This window comes from Acipenser ruthenus, chromosome 20, assembly GCF_902713425.1.
Source record: "Acipenser ruthenus chromosome 20, fAciRut3.2 maternal haplotype, whole genome shotgun sequence".
Classification (NCBI taxonomy): domain Eukaryota; kingdom Metazoa; phylum Chordata; class Actinopteri; order Acipenseriformes; family Acipenseridae; genus Acipenser; species Acipenser ruthenus.
In genome coordinates, this window is record NC_081208.1 from 25260043 (window position 1) to 25280417 (window position 20375).

At 36.2% G+C, this 20375-nt stretch overlaps 1 protein-coding gene across 2 annotated transcripts in view; it reads left to right on the forward strand.

Annotated features, from left to right (window-relative positions):
- The window catches only part of ankrd11 (ankyrin repeat domain 11), an 80451-nt gene that overhangs the window by 2302 nt on the left and 57774 nt on the right, over positions 1–20375 (forward strand). For both annotated transcript variants that reach the window (XM_058993733.1, XM_034042354.3), the window contains exon 2: positions 12496–12570. The gene's annotated coding sequence lies outside the window, so the exon portion shown is untranslated. The remainder of the gene's footprint in view (positions 1–12495; positions 12571–20375) is intronic.

The window sequence follows — 20375 nt, forward strand, 5'->3', positions numbered from 1 at the left end:
AGAAGCAAGGAACATGCAATACTTGGTTTAAAAAAAAACAAAACAGTGTGGGATTGTGGGGGCAGCATAAACAGTATCTGTGTTATACAGCAAATGAAAGATAAATGTTAAATCCTGCAGCGTTCCTAATGTTGTATGCTGGTAAATATAACTGCATTACAAGAAGCTGGGTCAAAATTAGTACAGTACCTTCATTTCTCAATCTTCTGCTTTTATTATGAGTTCATGGCACATTTTTAGTTTGAGGTTGCATTTGTAAACTAATTGTTGGGTTTAAATGGCAGTGTTTGCTGGAAGCATTTTATGTCCTACCCCTAATAGGGTGAACTTAAGTCAAGATACATGTTTTGGTTAGTCCTGTTTAGCACAGCCGAGTAGGTACATAAAGCTGCAGTCTCCCAGCTTCCATTTTACACTTGTTTTATGTAGAGCTACTACCAAAGCTAAACCATAACATAGCCTCAATATACTCTGAATTCACTGTGGACAACTGTGTTTATAAACAGCCCACATACATGCACATGCGTATCCACACACTCAGAATGCACTGCGTACAGCAATTATACAGTACAGTGATTGAAAACAGTAGGACTGGATTACAGTGTAGTAGGATTTATACATTGATACTATATAAATACTGCTTATCTTTTTTAAATTCCAGAAATTTTATTGGTGAAGGAAAAACAGTATCATGTATTGTGACTCCTGGAGAAATGCTAGGTGACACACACTTTGCAGCGCAAATGCACTGAAGAAAGAGTAATAAACAAAAATACAGATTTATTTATTATTTTATTTTGTACTGAAAATGGCCAACGAAAGCCCTCCATATAATTTCAAAGTGAGAGCTTCTGTGAGAGATATTCTGTTATCTGTGTGGTCTACAATGCACAGTGGCTATGCCAATTGTTCTACATTGAAAATGAAGCATGGCATTTGATCTGTAGTACCATTTTCTGTGTGCCAGACCATCATTTTTTTTTTTTTTTAAATTTATTTTTTAGCAGACGCCCTTATCCAGGGCGACTTACAATTGTTACAAGATATCACATTATACATTATTTCACATTATACAGATATCACATTATACACTATTTCACATTATACAGATATCACATTATTTTTACATACAATTACCCATTTATACAGTTGGGTTTTTACTGGAGCAATCTAGGTAAAGTACCTTGCTCAAGGGTACAACAGCAGTGTCCCCCACTGGGGATTGAACCCACAACCCTCCGGTCAAGAGTCCAGAGCCCTAACCACTACTCCACACTGCTGCCCCATCATGAATTACTTTAAGATAAAAAAGTAATTAAATGAGTCTCAGTTGACTCCCAAGTTCAAATCCTTGGATGTTGCACTCCCCTGTGACTAACACTTTGTATGCTTTTGACGTGGTGCCCTGTTGCTTTAAATATATATTAACAAAAAACGTGTATTTAGTGTGAAGAAACGGCAATGGCTGAAGGAATGAAAATATAAAATAAAATGCGGTGTGAACTTTATGTATTATTTATTTCGGAAATGAGCAAAACAACGTTTAACTTGAACATTTATTTAGCAGCCTTTGTTTTGTTGTTAATTCACTGGTGTAAAGTAAGTCCTACACAACTTATTCTTTACTCCTGGGATATTTTTCTATTTTAACATGTTACACATTGTAAGGTCTAAACATCCCAAGGAGCACTGTGCAAGCGATAATATTGAAATGGAAGGAGTATCAGACCACTGCAAATCTACCAAGACCTGGCCGTCCCTCTAAACTTTCAGCTCATACAAGGAGAAGACTGATCAGAGATGCAGCCAAGAGGCCCATGATCACTCTGGATGAACTGCAGAGATCTACAGCTGAGGTGGGAGACTCTGTCCATAGGACAACAATCAGTCGTATACTGCACAAATCTGGCCTTTATGGAAGAGTGGCAAGAAGAAAGCCATTTCTTAAAGATATCCATAAAAAGTGTTGTTTACAGTTTGCCACAAGCCACCTGGGAGACACACCAAACATGTGGAAGAAGGTGCTCTGGTCAGATGAAACCAAAATCGAACTTTTTGGCAACAATGCAAAACGTTATGTTTGGCGTAAAAGCAACACCGCTCATCACCCTGAACACACCATCCCCACTGTCAAACATGGTGGTGGCAGCATCATGGTTTGGGCCTGCTTTTCTTCAGCAGGGGCAGGGAAGATGGTTAAAATTGATGGGAAGATGGATGGAGCCAAATACAGGACCATTCTGGAAGAAAACCTGATGGAGTCTGCAAAAGACCTGAGACTGGGACGGAGATTTGTCTTCCAACAAGACAATGATCCAAAACATAAAGCAAAATCTACAATGGAATGGTTCACAAATAAACATATCCAGGTGTTAGAATGGCCAAGTCAAAGTCCAGACCTGAATCCAATCGAGAATCTGTGGAAAGAACTGAAAACTGCTGTTCACAAATGCTCTCCATCCAACCTCACTGAGCTCGAGCTGTTTTGCAAGGAGGAATGGGCAAAAATTTCAGTCTCTCGATGTGCAAAACTGATAGAGACATACCCCAAGCGACTTACCGCTGTAATCGCAGCAAAAGGTGGCGCTACAAAGTATTAACTTAAGGGGGCTGAATAATTTTGCACGCCCAATTTTTCAGTTTTTTATTTGTTAAAAAAGTTTGAAATATCCAATAAATTACGTTCCACTTCATGATTGTGTCCCACTTGTTGTTGATTCTTCACAAAAAATTACAGTTTCATATCTTTATGTTTGAAGCCTGAAATGTGGCAAAAGGTCGCAAAGTTCAAGGGGGCCGAATACTTTCGCAAGGCACTGTATATATATCTATATATCGATATCTCTATATCTCTATATCTCTATCTCTATCTCTATATCTATAACCTTTTTCTATTTTATGTCAAGTCTTAGGACTGAATTAAACAAAATGCAGGTTTTCACACAATACCCTTTCACAGTGTCTTTCAGATTGAACTAGAACATGCATTGCACATGTTCAGAAGCTTTGTAAATCTCAGCTGTAGGTTTGGAACTTGCTTTATGGTATTGCCTTGCTGTGTTTTGTCTCAACACCATGCAGCTAGTCTGCTCTGGTTCCAGGACTTGTGGAAACAATTTTCTGTAGTTTGTTGCTTTGAAATGAAGAGTTGAGTTGCTGCAGCCACATTCTTGTCGATGCTGATTTAGAGGAGAATAAGTGAGCTGGAGTGCCTAACAGTACTGAGGTGCAAAACACAATACAATGAGCATGAAACAATTGCGATTCCCTTTTACTCTGTCAAAGGTCACATGTTGGTATTTTGCACAACAGCGTGTCTGCGTCAACATAGCAGAGTCGACAGAAAATATAAGAATTTACACCCAAGATGGGTTGATTATTTTACAGATATTGCATTGACTATTTGTTTTATCTGTTGTACAAGTGTATAATATAACAGATGTGTCTACTACTATATTCTAAAAGCACATTTTTTTTAGTGAGTAAAGGAAATGGCAGAAAGTTTATTTTTCCTGCGCTAAGCTGCCACATTGTGTTTATGGTGGGATAGGTACTGTCATTGCTCAGGTGAAATTTTAGTATTTCTGGCTTGCAGTAACTAGTGAATTTTGGGCCAGTAGAATCTAGTGGAAGTGTACCATACCAGAAAATGTCCTTTTTAATTGTGTGATAAGGTTTAAAAGCACTTCCACTTGTAAAAACTTACCAAACTACCCTCCTGATGGTAGGTGGGTATGTAAGACTTAGACCTCCCGAAGTTACTTTGGGGTGAAATGAGCAGTACTCTTGCTTTAAGTTGGTCTGGCCTTTTTTTTTTTTTTTTTTTTTTTTTTAAACAGCTGTGTTGCATTTCGTAGACCTCAGAAAAAGCCTTTGTTAGCATGGTGTAACAGTTGGGAGAAAGGGAAACTAGGGCATTGTGTAACTGGAAGCAGGGACACCAGTTACGGTAGTTTGAAGGGTGTACAGAGTCAAGTTATTTAATTTTTTGTGAAGTACTTTTACAAAGTCTGTAATACGTTGCATACGGTATAATATTCGTTGTTGCTATTAAATTATTCTATTTGTTTAGTTCTAATATGCCTAGATCGTTTAGCTGCTGCTTGAAAATTGTGTGTGTATTTCTTTATATTGTGTAGGATTTTTGGGGGGGAGGTGGACAAACTAACACTTCCACTAAATAATGCAATTTCACTGCCAATATTCTAATAGTGTTGTGCAACCATGGCGGTGGTGGCGGCTGCTGCTACTTCACACTAATTTGCATCCTTTTACATTGGCAGTAATTTTTTTACCATCATTATTACATACATATCCACTTGTCTAGGGCAGACAGGTTTTCAATGAGATGAAAAATACAAATTTCAGGGACTTGGTTGTGGGAGAAACTGTGGACACTGGCGAGATTTTTAGTGATGGTATGCAGGCATCTGTGCTGCCAGGGCTCCAATAATACAATGACTTCTCTACAAAAACAGTATGACGAAAGGGCTTTGTTGTGTAGTCTCGTATTTTATATCAATATTGGCAGAGGGGGCTGGACGCTGTCATTCCTGTGTTGCTATGAATGAACGGACAGTTTTAAAGCGTGTTTGTGATTGGTAGGGTGGGGCACTTTTCATATGTGCAGCACATGAAATCAATGTACAGTACATCAGCTGTCTATATTAAGTGCATACCCAAAGGCTAGGTTCACCACAAAAAAATAAATATTACAATGATGACACAGGTAAATAAAGTAACTTCAGGTCAATAAACTTCAGCTTTCTAACAAAACTAGTTCACTTAGTTACCATACAGGAAAGCTTACAGTCAAGAATCTTTGGTTCACAGAAGTTCAGTGGTACTGCCTTGGAGTGAATTTTTATTTTATTTTATTATAATTGTTTTTTTATTTTTAAAACAAATGCTGACCAAGATATATTTGCTGGTCACAAAAACAAAGAATAAAAGGCCCTGGGGTTTTGTGAAAGAACTACTGCCAGAAGCCATACCTTTCCTACAGTAAGAATAGTTAACTTCATTGTGGTAGGTGGGTATGACGCAAAAAAAAATGAACCCTTTTGTAATTGCAGATTACAAAGCCTTAAATGTGGTGTTGACATTGACTTCAAGTTTAATATGACTGCCCTATTTAGTTCATGTGACTTTAGGTTTCTGCTGTATAGAACATACACTAAGTTATTGGTACACAGACCTGTTTTATTGTTTGTTTTTTAATTCATGATTTTAATGATTTTCGTGAACTCTGTGACAAAATCGTAGCCTTACTCATAAGTTGTGTTAATATTATTTCTTTGCTTTTATATTATTCAGACAGGCCCTTGACAAGCAAAACCGCTACCCGTAGTCTAATCTGTTTGAGAGAATTCTGCACAGACATAGAATTGGTTGCGTTGCATGAAGTGTAATGTAAAAAAAAACCCCTGTGCTTTGAACTTTGCTTGCCCTTTGCAGTTTCTACTTGGAAAAAAAAATCCAGGCTGTTGGAATATCTGTGTGCTGTAATCACCACTTGGCAAAACTAAATGCAAAGTATGACACAGTAGGTTAATTAGTGCAATACAGTGCTATTATTCTGTGCCTTTTAAAAAAGATTGTAAAAAAGAAGTTATTTGATAAATGCCAATGTGACGCTCTCTTCGGAGTCCCCAGCAAAGACCAGCGTACTTCAGACAGCCAGGACGCGAACCTGCGCTGTATGACTCGCCCTGCGTACCACGCAACTGCTCTTCTACTAGGTGAGCCGCTTGGGGACCCACGATGGAGATGATTTAATGCTGCAGGGAACAAAAGAACAGCAACCCTTGTCATGAACTAATATTCAGTCCCATTGGCTATCACCTTGTCTGATCAGCATGACTCTCCTCATGAACCTGGTCTTTATTGGAGAGATCTGAGATTCAACTTACTCTGTGTGTTTGGTTCTGACACTTAGCTCATATCTTCTACCTGTGCCAGATTTGTTTATTGTTTCACTGCTTGGTTTGTGGGCATTTAAAAAAGAAAAATCCCAGACTGAAACCAGTTAAGTAGAATTAAACTTTTTTTTTCTCAGTGTTTAAATGTTTTTAGATCAGGCACCTATTGCCTCAATGCATTTTAAAAATGATAAGTAGGCTTGCTACGATTCGATTTTTATTTTTTTGCCAAATTGACAATTAATATTGAGGTTTATTTTAGAAATAATTTAACAGGGTTTTTTTGTTTTTTTCGATCTTTCTTTATTTTTCAATTCAAGCAGAGAATAAGTGAAATCGACCTTTATTTTATGCTTTAAAAAAGTTAAATTTTTATGCCATTGAGAAATATCTCATTTACGACATGCAACAAAACCATGGTTACCAACATTCTAATTGAAATAATGTTTGGTTACAGCGGAGCTATACCTTGTGAAGATAAAGATCCTACACAAATTAAAACATTTCTCAAATAAACCGTAGAAAATTGTACACAGACTTTTATAGCATACATTTACGAGTAAAGATAATATGCACAGAACAAAACATTAGCTAGTTGAACAGAACTAGCGTGCACTCATTATTCGGACTCTGAGCTCCACCCCTCTCAGCTGAGTTACTGGAATGCAAGACAGACGGGCCTGTTTCATCCTGCTGCGAAGACTTCAGCTGTCAGTCAGGGTATTGTGCACAATACTCACTAAATGTTTTCCTATTGCACCCCATTTTCAGATCAAACTAGTAACTGTCACCTTATACCTATAGCAAAAGCTTACCTACGAGGTCTGTCAGTTATGCCTCCAAATAGCAATCGATTAATTGGGCACACAAATATCGATGATTGTACCGCCCACATACATTTTCGCTCCATTCCTCTCCCCCCAATGTAATTATTTTAATATCACTGCAGTTAAGTAAAAGCTTGTGCACAACAAGCGAAGGGTTGGTAGCGTCAGGAGAAAAAAAAAAAAAAACCACAACACTCGCCTAAAGCAAGTTTAACATACTACAGGGGTGTTACTGAAATATTTATTCCAAACAGATTACAGTACTGTGGAATGTAATCTATATAAACTAGATGCGAGTTTATGAAAACTGTCTTAATTTTTTATATCCAGTGACAGCTGCAGCATCACGCATTGCATCTTGTTAGTAATGAAGGTTTGATACAGTATCTGTGAAACACACAATGCGGAAATCCCTGCCTAAAACATCATCATAATAATAATAATACATTGATTTACTTACCACAGCATGCATACATCACTGATTGTTTATTTATGTTTGCATTTTTTATATATCTACTGGCACAAGAAATCCTCATTCTAATCTGGCCTCAATCAAATCAAGCCACAGGAGTCTCCCGAGTGAGTATTGTGATTTAGTTTTTAGTTGCATAAATGCTAAATTTGGGCATTACTGGGTTGAAGACCTGCTTTTTTAGTTAGTATCTGTATTCAAAGCAATCCACTAGTCATCTCAAACTCTGTCTTTCAGTGGATTATACACAGTCTTCATTTAACAGGAAAGACAATCTGCTAGTAGAGGAGACGCTTCTTCCCTGTGTTCCTTGGTATCCTTTAAAAAAAAAAAAAAAAAAGTAATTGTAGTCGATTGCTGCAAATTTATTTTATTGAAATTGGTTAATAGTTTTCTTTGTTAGTTAACATCGGTATGGTATCAGTCTATAAAAATATGCTTTATGCACTTTTGTTGCATTTATTATCTTGCAAAAAAAAAAATCCTTTGGTTACATAAGATTTTTCCTCCTGCAAATGTGTCATCTGTGTGGGTTTGGATATGCTTCCAAAAACAAAAGCAGTAATTGCATTAAAGGAAACACTGTTCTAAACTTGAGGCTAGTAATACTGGAATGCTTGTTTTTTTTATGTTACTGTTTACATTTTTTTTTATATAATTGTTTTAGTAACTTTGTTTCCTAGCCTTATTTTTCCTACAGTAAATAGTGCTTGTGCTTGTGCTTGTACAATCTCAACATTTCCTTGTGTATGACTGAAGTGTGGGGGAGGGGCAGGTCCTGGCTAATATGGAGGTTACATAATTGGTCTGTAATGGCTAATTTGCAAAACCAATTCCAAAACAAAGATGTTGCTTTTTTGTAGTTAGATCCAACTGCGATAATCACTGTCACACATTGGAGGATGTGCAGAAGTTTCATAAAAAAATATGTTGGGTGCCATGGGGAATTCTTTAACTAGGCTGGTGTTAAAGGCGGCCAGTAAAGCACACAACCAAATGAAGGGGTACAGCAACATTCAGGGTTTCCAGGTTATGACCAAGTGAGATTTTGACATCATATTTGATACACAGTTGTTGTTGTATTATTATTATTATTATTATTATTATTATTATTATTATTATTATTCTTGGTTAGAGCCATGAGAAAACACTTAGATATTTAATACTTTTTGGACAGGAAATGATCAAACACAATTAAAATCAATGTAAAAATCTGAAGAGAAAATATATATATATAATGTGTTACATATCCACCCTGACTGCTTACTCGCCCTGATCAGTTTCATCAACATCAGTCATGTGGACAGCGCCAATGCAAAAGGCTACAGCAAGTGTGTTTACAATTTTTTTTTTTTGAGAGATGTGTCTTTTCACTGCTGGAAAGGATGTTAATAGGAATAAAATAGCACACGATTTCAGTGCTGCTGTGACAGATATTAAAAAGTCGATATTCTTTGGAGGTAAACAACGAAACGCTCCAACGCATTATGTAAGTACTAGTACAGTTGTGTGCAATTTAACTTCTGTTTTCTACTTTTCAGTTTTAGTCTGCATCAGAGTATTATTGTGCAGGACCCGCTTTAAGACTATTATCTTTATTTTAAAATGTGCTCCGATTAATCTACCGATGTAATCAACTAATGCCTATAAATTAACCGCTCAAATATTTTAATTGAGTGACAGCCCTAATATATATTGGTGTTTGCAATCATCGGTGCTTTGTAGAATTGACACAAACACACAATCTCTTAACAAAACACATTTTAATGCATCTCACCTTGGTAGCAAGATTAATCGTATCTCTGTGAATGGATCCCGAAATGTTGCAGGAGAATTTGTTCTACCCTCCAAACAATCATTTACCTCTTCAGGGTGAAGTGTCTTAACGGCTTTGACTATAGACAAGACACACTTTTGAGGAAGTTATTTTTCACTGCCACATGTTTACTTTGAAGGTATATGTCCATGTATACAATACCAAAAATTAGGCAAGAATACTACAACAATTGTATAAATATGCAGTCTACTCTAGAACAATCTGAATACTTTGGAATGTCCCTACAGTCTACGTAGGCTTTTTTCCCCCCTTTTGATTGGGGAAAAATATGAACACTGAACAGTAGAATCTTAAACTGCTGTTCAAAGCTTTGAAAACTACAAAGCACGCAACGCAGAGCTTTGCAAAGTTTCCATTTCAAGGTCAATGCTGTGCAAACATCCTGTGAAAATGAGGAGTATACACATTTAACTGGTCACTTAAACACATCTTGGCTAAAATGTTGAGCAAAATTTGAGATAACCTGCATGTATTAATCATTATACAAAAAATAAAATTATAAAAATAACTAATAGTAACAATATAAATACAATAACAAATAAACACGTAGAGAAAAGCACATCATCCTCAATCAAGGAAATGTGATTTATTATTTATAAACACATGGTAATAGAAACATATATGACTAGTTTCCTAGACCCAGATTAGAACTAATCTTGGACTAATGTTACCTTAGGTAAGGTATTGAAAATGAGTGTGAATAAGGGCTTGGGAAACCGGCTGTAAATGAAGTCACATGCCTAATGTGCATTTTATTGCATTTATTTATATTTCTCTATTTTTAAACTAATCAGCAACGTTTAAAGGATGGATGGAACCTTCTCAAGGAAAATAAAAACAAAACTGGGCTTATTGAAAAAAGTAAATTCAAATATAATTGGGGATTCACAGTACTTCACGTAACGTAACCTACTGAGGCAGAAAAAAAATAATCAGAAAAGTTATTCTGGCTCTTGTGGTAGAGCACCCGAAAAAAACATTTGGCTAAATTCCATAGAAAAGAACTACAGGTAACTTGCACAAAGAAACTTGGAGTAAAAATAACTGCAAATACTGCTTTGGTGATACAATACAACTGCTTCAGATTTACCAAAATGAGCTTGTTTTATTGTTTTATGTGTTTGTGATGGAGGCGGGCAGGAAGTTGATGGAGCAAAAGATACTTTTATACATCTACATACTGGAACTGGGATGGCAAGAACAGCATACTTATGTACAGCCATGTTGGCACAAAACAAGGCTAGGTTGTTTAGTAATTACTCATTTAAAAGTTACATTTTAATAAAAACTGTTTTCATTCAGTATCTTGAGTACAAAAATCTAATACCAATTGTTGAAATACATGAATTGCTCCAATAACAATTCTAAAAAGTTATTTTTGTGTTAAATTAGTATAGCCTGTTTAAACCACATGCACTTCAGAAGTTTTTGTTTGATTGAATACTGAAATGCCTACTGCCAGGAGAGAGGATCCAGGCGTAATTGGGATTTTGTCAAGTGGTGCAATTTAAGTGCTCAGCAACATAGGAGATTGGATCTGTTGATACATAGTGCTTCTGTATCATCCATGGATACTTAACTGCAAGGCGGAGTTTGCTCCAGGCCATAGTATTCCAAGCCCTAAAATAAATAGTCCTGTTTAATTTACCTCAAGGCATCCAGGTCGCTAGTGGCTAATCTCTTGACATTTGCTGTCATGTTAGGACAACAAAAACATTAAATTATTAATCTAATCTAGAAAAAAAAAATCTTATGAAGTGATGAGATGGTTTTAGGACCGGATATGCAACCTTGTAGCAGCTAGAGTTGTGTCTTCAGTTTCAAAATCACAATCGCTTTCAAATAGGTGTACAAATAATATTGTAATAAACTATTTCTAAAATGTTTTATACATAAAGATTATATGTATTGTCCAGTTCAAATTGGAACCCTACGGAACAAAAAGAAAATAAAAACAATGAATTGACAGAAGTTGCACACTGTTGCAACCATACTTTGTTGATCTTCTGGAGGGATCAAATCCACAAGTGTTTTGTTCTACGATGTGCTTGATTACTATTAATTATAGCTGTTAAACTATATATTTCTCTTTTGTGATAAAAGGGTAGCTTTCTTTTGGTATTTTATTTTTTCTCATTCACAACAAAAATTTTAATTTGCACCCATAATTAAGTATGATTTAGAATTTGGGTATTTTCTTGGTAAGATCACATCCTCGATGCACCTTTCAGAATCCTGAACACTGGCTTAATGGATCAGTTAGATTTTCTGCATTCCTGTTGTGAAGTGAAGTGGTCTGATCTGTCCCCAGACACACACTGAGTTTAGAATCATGGCCTTAATCATTAATAGTATTCTAGCATTTCTAAACATTTGCAGTAGCGTATATATATATATATATATAGTGTGTGTGTACACATATACTTCATTATTCTTCATTATCAAATGTTCTACCTGACTGGAAGAGTGTGTATTGAGCTTCCAAGGTGTTTTTCTATTTTAGTTTTTTCAGTCTGTAACTAATATCCTAAGAGATGCATGCATTGGTTTTCTGACTGTGTCAATAAACTGTCGTGAACATTATCTGCCTACTGAGCAAACTTAAACAGTTTCCTACCATACTGCCTTTTATCTGTAGTGCAGTTAACAAAGCAGGCAAAGGAAATGAAAAACATACTCTGCTTAGTCTCTGCTCTGTTATCACCCAGTGCTGTATATCAACCATACCTAATGAACTAGAGGCACTTGTGTTGTACTATACACAGAGCTTAATCGGCAAGATCCAGTCTCCAACAGTTGACAGCTTTTAAAATACAAATTGTCATACCAGTTGAAATTGTGTGTTGCCAGGATATAGGCCTTTGTTTTTGTGAGGGTTTAAAGTGTTCTAACAGTAGGTATGTTGATGCTTTCTTTTAAATGTAATTAAGACCCACACTAAAAAAAGTGTGCACCATGAGTTCATGTGAGTACTGAATATTTTTACATGGTGAGATTAATTGTATTTACTCCTACTGCTTTTCTTCAGTTGAGCGGTAGGGTCTGTTGTGAAAATTATTTTTAAAACACCTCTTGGATGAATGACACATTTTTCATGAAACGATTGTAGGGTGGGGGCAAGCACGTGACGAGAAAACTCATTGTGGCACAGCTTGAGTTTCTGTGAAACCTTTATAGTTGTCAGACTTTAAATATTGTATTCCCAACCGCATGTATTAGACAAAGAAATCTTGATTTTCTATTTAAATTCAAGCAGAGTCTGGGACACAGGCCTATATGGAAAATGCTTATAGATAAACAGTGCCTACAGTACAAGTTAAAACTGAAATGGGAAGAATGCTTATTGACATTGTAGCAGAACACATTAAAAAGGAGAAACTGGTTTCTCCAAGGTAATTTACCCCTGACCCATTTTCCTTTTTTTATTTTTTTTTTCAGGATATTCATAGCCACACCACTCCAGACATTTTGTTGGATATAATACTCGCCCCACTGAAGACAACCATGGAATCGGTAAATATTTACAGTTTCTTTTCTTGCTGTCATTGTTTTAAAAAGAACTAGGAATATTTTTTAAAGGTGGAGTTCTGTGCTGAAATAAATGTGTTTTGTTTCTTTTATTCAGATTTGGCTCTTGCGTTTTGAGTGTTTATGGAATGTTTTGATAAACAAGACTGGTTACATTCTGACTTCTGTCTGATGCGTGATTAACTATAGCTTCCTTCAAAAACACGCTGCTCATGCTGGCCTTTTGTCTTTTCTTTCATAGAAAAAGTTGTTGTTTTTGGTCTAAAACAGCTGGGCACGCTTTAGATACATGATTTGAGGTGTTTGTATTTCCAGCTACAGTATGTACAAGAATATGCCAGACGCTATGAAACATGTATAATGATGCATATAATCTGCTCTCTAACATTTATGTAGAAATGTCTGGTGGTCTAATTTTTTAAAGGCAGAAAATGCCAGTTATGTTTATTTTAGTACATTTACTTATGATCCATAGACTGTATGTATTTAAAAAAAAAAAAACATAAAAAAAAACTCAGCTGGCAGGAATTTCACTCACTTTCACTGTGACTGCATAATAACACAGGTTTGATTTTAGAGAATTGAAATGAGCAGCCCAACTGTTTATGCACCCCGATGTTACTTAATTTTTTTACTTGCATAAGCTGCCGACAAAACGTTTATCCACTGGATCAAATTAAGATGAGAACAACAAATAATTATCTGTGTTACGCAATCTAAGGCTGAGCATATCAGGAAGCAGTGCATAGGTATGACGACTGTGTTCAAGACTTGTCTGCGGGCTCTCAGTGTTTCACATTTCTGTTTTATATCAGACTGACTCACTTACTGTTTGTCATGCTGTATTATCCCTTTTAAGCTGTTGTCCTGATTTTGTTGCATTACTGTATGAAAGGGTCTGCTGTTTGTATGCACCAGGGGACGTCGGCAGTGAGGAATAACTACACTCATAAGAACAGGCTACAGTACATTTGGATAAGTCCTGTAATAGTGTGGTACAGGAGAAGCCTGGCTGTGCCCAGCTAGTGTCCTCTTACATTTTGTTTTGATACAGTTTGGGCTTAAGCAGACTGTACTGTGTGCTTTCTGCTTTTATATTCACTTGCAGAAACTGGGTCAGAGCTAAATCCCCCTCCTGTGGTGTTTTATTTAGAATTGTGTTACTTGTCTGCATGCAATTCAGTTCTCCTGAAATCTGGTACAGTACTTGACACTTGTGCTGAGATTAAAAAAATAGAAAAATGGTCACAAAGTTTTTTAAACTGTCTGTCTTTCCTTCCTCCCTCTAAGAACAAGCAAGATCAAATTACATTGACACTGGCCTTGGAAGTAATCCGAATTTTCTATAGTCTTTCATTTCTGATCACTTCTTTGATGGCAAACAGCTGCTATACTTTATAACCCTACTGTAGCATTCCGCTTACATTAGAAATGATTGCTAATTAGCCTTGTACAATTGATGTCAAGATTTCTACCTCCAGGGCAATCCGATGTAAACAGAGCTGAAATATGGTTTATATTGGCTAGTTTGCATTGGCAACGTTTTGACTTGAGTCTCTCTTTTTTTTTGTTCCAAAGATCTTTTGATTCTTTGAATGTTTGTTATACTTACTTACATTTGGGACTGTTTATTAATAATGTAATAATAATGCCAGTAAAATGCCTAATAATTAGCAGTAAACAGTCCAGCATCTTCAGTCTGAATTGCGGAGCTGTTGGTGTGGATTAATGTTAAAATATGTTTTAGTTACTTGTTTCTGCTTAACTGGGTTTAATCTACTACCTCTGCCGGTGTGACATTTTCTGTGTGTGTTTTTAATTTGCCCCATATTGTTGCTTGTTTGCAAATGTATGCTGAAAATAAATGGAAGCCTTTGGAACTAGAACTTTAATTGCAGTATACCCTTTAAATATTTTCATTTCTTTCCCATTTTTGAGATCTTCAACACAAAGATCTGCTAAATATTTGCTGTTTTACACAGAGTTCTACATTATTGAATAATTCTGTCATTAAAATCCCTCCTATGTCGTTGCTTAGTGTGGCATTCAATGGTAACCTGTGTTTTTGTATCCGGTTCTGTCTGGATTACCAATTTGGTCTTTTTTCTGTCCAGCACTCCCTACCCTAACATACTCTATTAATACCTGGTCCACAAACTGACTCAATACAGTGTTGCCATCACGATGAATGATTACATTTGCAAAGGCAGAAATTTTTTTCAAACCAATGTGTGTAATTGAATGATTGGTAGCTGGAATAAATGGGACAGGTGAATGGAAATTGAGTGTTGATGCTGTTGACGGTGGTAAATGCACTGTCAGTCCATTTTGATTTTGTGTACAAACTGCCAGGTTTACCAGATTTTATTTATTTCTATTTGAAGATTACATTGTGTTATTTGAATGCCGTAATAAAGTTGCACTTTTTGGCTTGATACTAATTTTTATTGAAGAGCAAAATAGTGTAAAACCATTTATGTAAGCTACTTGCCCACAGGTGCTTGAACCTGTATCGCGACAAGCACTGAAGCTGTATAGATTAAACGTGGTAGAACCGTAGTTCGTACAACATAGAGACAGTGCAGCTTAACTCAGCAATAAGCTACTCCTGCACCCTAGCACAATAAATACTAGCAACAAGAGGCAGGTACCCATGCTTGCTTCTGGACCTGAAGGGAATGGTCATTTCCACCAACAGATGCTCCAACCCCCCACCCCTCTTTCATTCTGAGCTTGCTCATCAGGAGTCGCCGAGAGGTCAAGGCTCTCTCAGTGGTGGCAGTGTGATTTGAAATCGCTTTTGATGGTTGTTTTGGCTCGGAGGTTGCGCTGGGTTTGTAAATGAATGTGCAGATGTGAGATTAAAAAGGGTGAATAAGGGAGTGCAGCTAATTAGAATTGCATTTTATGGGCAAAGTCTACAAATATTCTGATCTCCCATGAGATATACAGTTATAAAAAAAGCACCTTGCTGCATAGTAAAATGAACACCTATTCAAGTCAATGCAGACAGTTGGAAACACAGTGTTTTCAGAGCAGATGAGAGAGAGAGCATACAACCAAGCAGAATCTCTCTCTCTGTTTTGAGTACTGGGGCGTGCCAGTGTTGTAATGATGAGAGAAGTCCTTTACATCAAATTCATAAGCTAACCACTGACCTAATTGTCTTAGCTGTTGTTGGACTGGGGGGGGGGGGGTACAGTGAGTAAACTCCTGTATACAGGGGTGTGCAATTTTTGAAAAAAACTTGTGTCCATGGGACAAAATGCTACAAAAATCAACTTGTCCTTCTTAACAATTTATTTTTCCCCCTCCCTGTCGCACAACACACACACACACACACAAAAAAGTAGAATATAACTTGTAGGATTTTGGTTTAATTTAACAGTGAACACAATCAATCAAAATGGTGATTTAACAGAGGCAGATCTAGCCTTGTGGCTTGACTGGTTCACTAAATTCTTCACAAAAGGTTCCCTGTGACATCACCTCAACAAATGCATAACATACTTTAAGGATATGTTCCTTTCAGTGCAGTTTGGAACACATTTGCTGGCAAATTTAAGTAACACACTAAGTGTACAACTATGAAAATCAATATTTGGGAGTTATTCAAATATAAAAAAAGCTTCTGCATGTTTTTCCACTCTTTCTCTATCAGCTGAATCCAACTCCTGATGTACAGGTGTTTTAGTTTGTTGCATCACAGATACAAAATCATTGCCAACTATTACTGCTGCTTTGTGGAATTCCGATTTTTCTTGACGTGTTTTCAGTTTTGTAATTGCTGAACCCCATCATTTTAAAGTATGTGTATAACCTGTCAATTTGTATATGCATTTTGTAATGAATTCATACATACACATTGCCATGAGATTTACAGTCTGTATTTTATTTTAAAATAATAATAAAATATTGTACAGATAATCTATACATTGCATTTCTGTCATTATAAACATTTGACAATCTTCATGTTTTAATAGTTTCACAAATCGATGTATTGTGCATGTATTATTATTATTATTATTATTATTATTATTATTATTATTATTATTATTATTATTTATTTCTTAGCAGACGCCCTTATCCAGGATGACTTACAGTTGTTACAAGATATGACATTATTTCACATTATACATTATTTCACAGTATACAGATATCACATTCTGTTTTTACATACATACCCATTCATACAGTTGGGTTTTTACTGGAGCAATCTAGGTAAAGTACCTTGCTCAAGAGTACAGCAGCACTGTCCCCCACCTGGGATTGAACCCACGACTCTCCGGTCAAGAGTCCAGAGCCCTAACCACTACTCCACACTGCTGCCCGTACCACACTATTACAGGACAATAAATAACTAATATCGCTTCTGTTCAAATCTGTATATATATTTTTTAATATAGCATTTAAATCTAAAAAAATATGTAAATGTGGTAAATAGTAAACTAGGTTAGCAACACTAAAATTGTAAGAAAAAAAATCATTACATTTTTTGCCAGGGAAAGTTTGTCTTGAAATGCTTCTGAACAGTAAACTTTGCGTTTTTTATGACCATCCCAACAAGTACTGTACACGCTTGACCTCAAAGTTGACTTGGCATTCATTTTATAAATTCCACAACACAGTTTTTTCTAATCTGCCAATACCTTGGCGACTGGTGTATTTTTGTTGTTGTAACTTTACTAGATTGCTGCATTTAAATGTCTGGTGCATGCATTAAGAGCGCAGCATCACTTATTTGATAATTTACAAAAAATGTAAGTAATACCTTAAATTTAAAAGATTAGTCTGTACATTGCCAGATGCTCTCTTGGCAGCCATTTCTGGGTTTCTTTGTAACCAATAGAAGATAATGTGGCAAGTTTATCATTTGAGTTTGACTGTTTAATGGCCATATGGGAATTGCCCTGGCTTGCACCAACCAGCTATCCTTGGTTGTATGTTGTGAAGGCCTTACTTTACTTTTGTAAAACAAAACAAAGGCCAAACAGTAGTTAAGTATTAATTGGAGTGAAATGGTGCTTTATTTGTTACATTGCTGAGCCAGGATTCAGAAAGCAGCATCTCCTAGCTCCCAGACCATGCAGTGCCCTGCTGCTCTGTGATCTGTTCAGTAAAATCAAGGTGCCTTGTGCAACTCACTAGAATCCGGTGCTGGATAACAGAAGTATATAAATACAACATGTATCCATGCTCAGGATTTGTTCACCAAACTTTTATTTGTGCAACATCAAGATTAAAAAGTGAAGAAGTCAGATCAACGTTTCGGTGCCGTGCACCTTCATTGGGATTTACCAAACATAGAAGTCAGTGTTTTAAACTGACACTGAATACAGACAAAGTAAAGAAAAGACTCAATCAGAAGTGTAATCCAGGTGGATTCTTGCAGCTCTACCTGAAGGTTTCCAAAACCATACTTAATTACCTAAAACAGTTAAACCTGTTTTGAGTTGCACCGGATCCAGGTGTTCCTGAATTACTGAGTTCAGAACGACAGCAATGGCGTTTTCTGTTTCCCCATCTCCTCTCCTGGCTTTGATTCGCTACAGCTGGCCTGGAATAGTCGCAGAATCAGTTTCGACTTGTATGCTGGAAAGACTTCATGCTTGGAATTGTAATTTGCATTGGTAAGATTTGTTTTTTTTTTGTCTCGTTTTGAAAGTCCCATCTGGAAAAGCTGTTAAGTGTGGATTATGCATTATTGTTTGAACATTGTTTCTTAAAAAAAAAAAGTAAATATTATATTGTTATACCAGACATGCCACACAGGAAGTAGATTTCCTTCTAAGCATCAGCTCCTGTTTTCTAGCTGCTCTTGAAAGGTCAATTAAGCTGACATTTTATATATATATATATATATATATATATATATATATATATATTTTTTTTTTTTCAATAAACAGCAACCGCATTTAGTTTAACATGGAGTTAGGCCTACTTTATTTTTCTTGTTAGCCTCCCTGTGTTCATATGCAGAGGTCTTGTTCCATTTGCTTTTGTAATCCTGGTCACTCAGCTGTGAGCCTGGATCTAGTTTCATCCCTTTTGAAGTTGTGAATGGGAATTATTTAAGAGAGTATCAGTAGCCGAGTTCCTGGCTCCTAAAAATGCTAATTGAATACTGATAAGACTATTTCCCCCACCCCCCCAATCCCCTATTTTATGAACTGGGAAGCATAATACGTTGTGGTTAGAAAACGACTGTAATCTAGCTCAGTGTTTGTCAACAGAAAACTAGGGAAACTAGTCAATTATTTCCAAACCTACCACTATGAAAAGGTCTTTATTGTCTTTTAAGGAGGGAGGGGGCGATACTGAAGTAAACCGGATACCCTTCAGCAGAGAGAAATGTCCAGTTAGCAACAGCTTTAAATGTTGACACCTTCAGTACTCCAGATTATAGCCAGAGGAACAGATAAGGCAACAAAGCTCCGACAGAATTGTTGTAAAGCGGGGAAAAGGCACCTCAGTTTGATAAACAAGACCCGTCCTAAATATTAAATTTAAATCCTCCAAGTATGTTATGCATGTCGGGGTAACAAAAGGAAAGAACAGGATTTTGAGCCTTCATAGTTCTCCCTGGGTTAAAGCAATTGAAAGCTTTCTGTCCAAGGTGGCTTAGACAGTTAAATACAACACACCGCTGCCAGCACTTATAATTAGTAACAAGTGTAACTTCAGTTGATTGGTCCTTTTATTTGTTATAAAAGAAAGTTGTTGCTGTCTTTCACAGTATGTTAAACGTTGCTTGAAAGTTCCTTGCTTGGCTACCATTTACTGTCTTTAAACACACATTATGGTCTACATTGTTCTAAATAGGGAATGCAATTTCTAAATGCATTTATAAAGTGTGAAGTGTGGCAAATTTTGGTCTGTTTCATTAGTGTAGTGTTCCAAACAGTAATTCCACAGGACTTGTTTTAACTGCATACCTACCCAGCTGTAGAAACCATAAAGCCGAGTGATTAATTTCAATCTTTTATTTAAATCCCTGGTAGTAGGGGGTGGGCAATATAGCTCATAAAATATATCATGGTATTTTAGACGTTCAAGACAATCTACAATTTTTTTTTTTTTTTTTTTTTTTGCAATTTTATGTTAAAATATAGAACAAAGTACTTTTTAGAAGCTGCTTTTGTATAATACTACAGGCCCAAAATACTTCTAATGCTGTACATTTTAAATAATTTGCTAAACATAACATGCTTTCCTTTCTAAGGTTTTTCAAGTATTAAAGCCATGAATGAGGGGAAAAAAACATACATAAATATGTTATCATAATAAGTTTCTTGCTCTTTCGCCATGTACGTATATATACAAAGTATGTTTAACATACAACAGAAACGTTGGGCAAGTAAATATAGTTTAATATTCAATATTAAAAGGAAGTCATTTTTAATATAGCTAGTGTAATGCGGCTCACCCTAGTAGGGCAAATGACAGCGAAACAACACAAGGCACTTCGTCTGTAGGCTGCTTTACTACAATGGAACAGTAGCTCTAGTTAAACACTCTAAGTAAGAGGCGGGTACATTCACATTATTAATAAAATAAGGTAAATGGCTTACTGTTAGCAAGGGAAGCCTGTGTCCAAAACACTGGAGTCTATACATCGGGTACATCGAACATAATTTAAATTAACCTTTTTAAACGTTTACCGTGACGCCTGATTGATTAAATGGTTACTTGACATTCAATAAAATAATAGGAGTTCTGTAATTAAAAACTGAAAGTATACCTATTGACCACCCTATGAAGTTCAAATGGTTCAGCCCAAAGCTTTATAC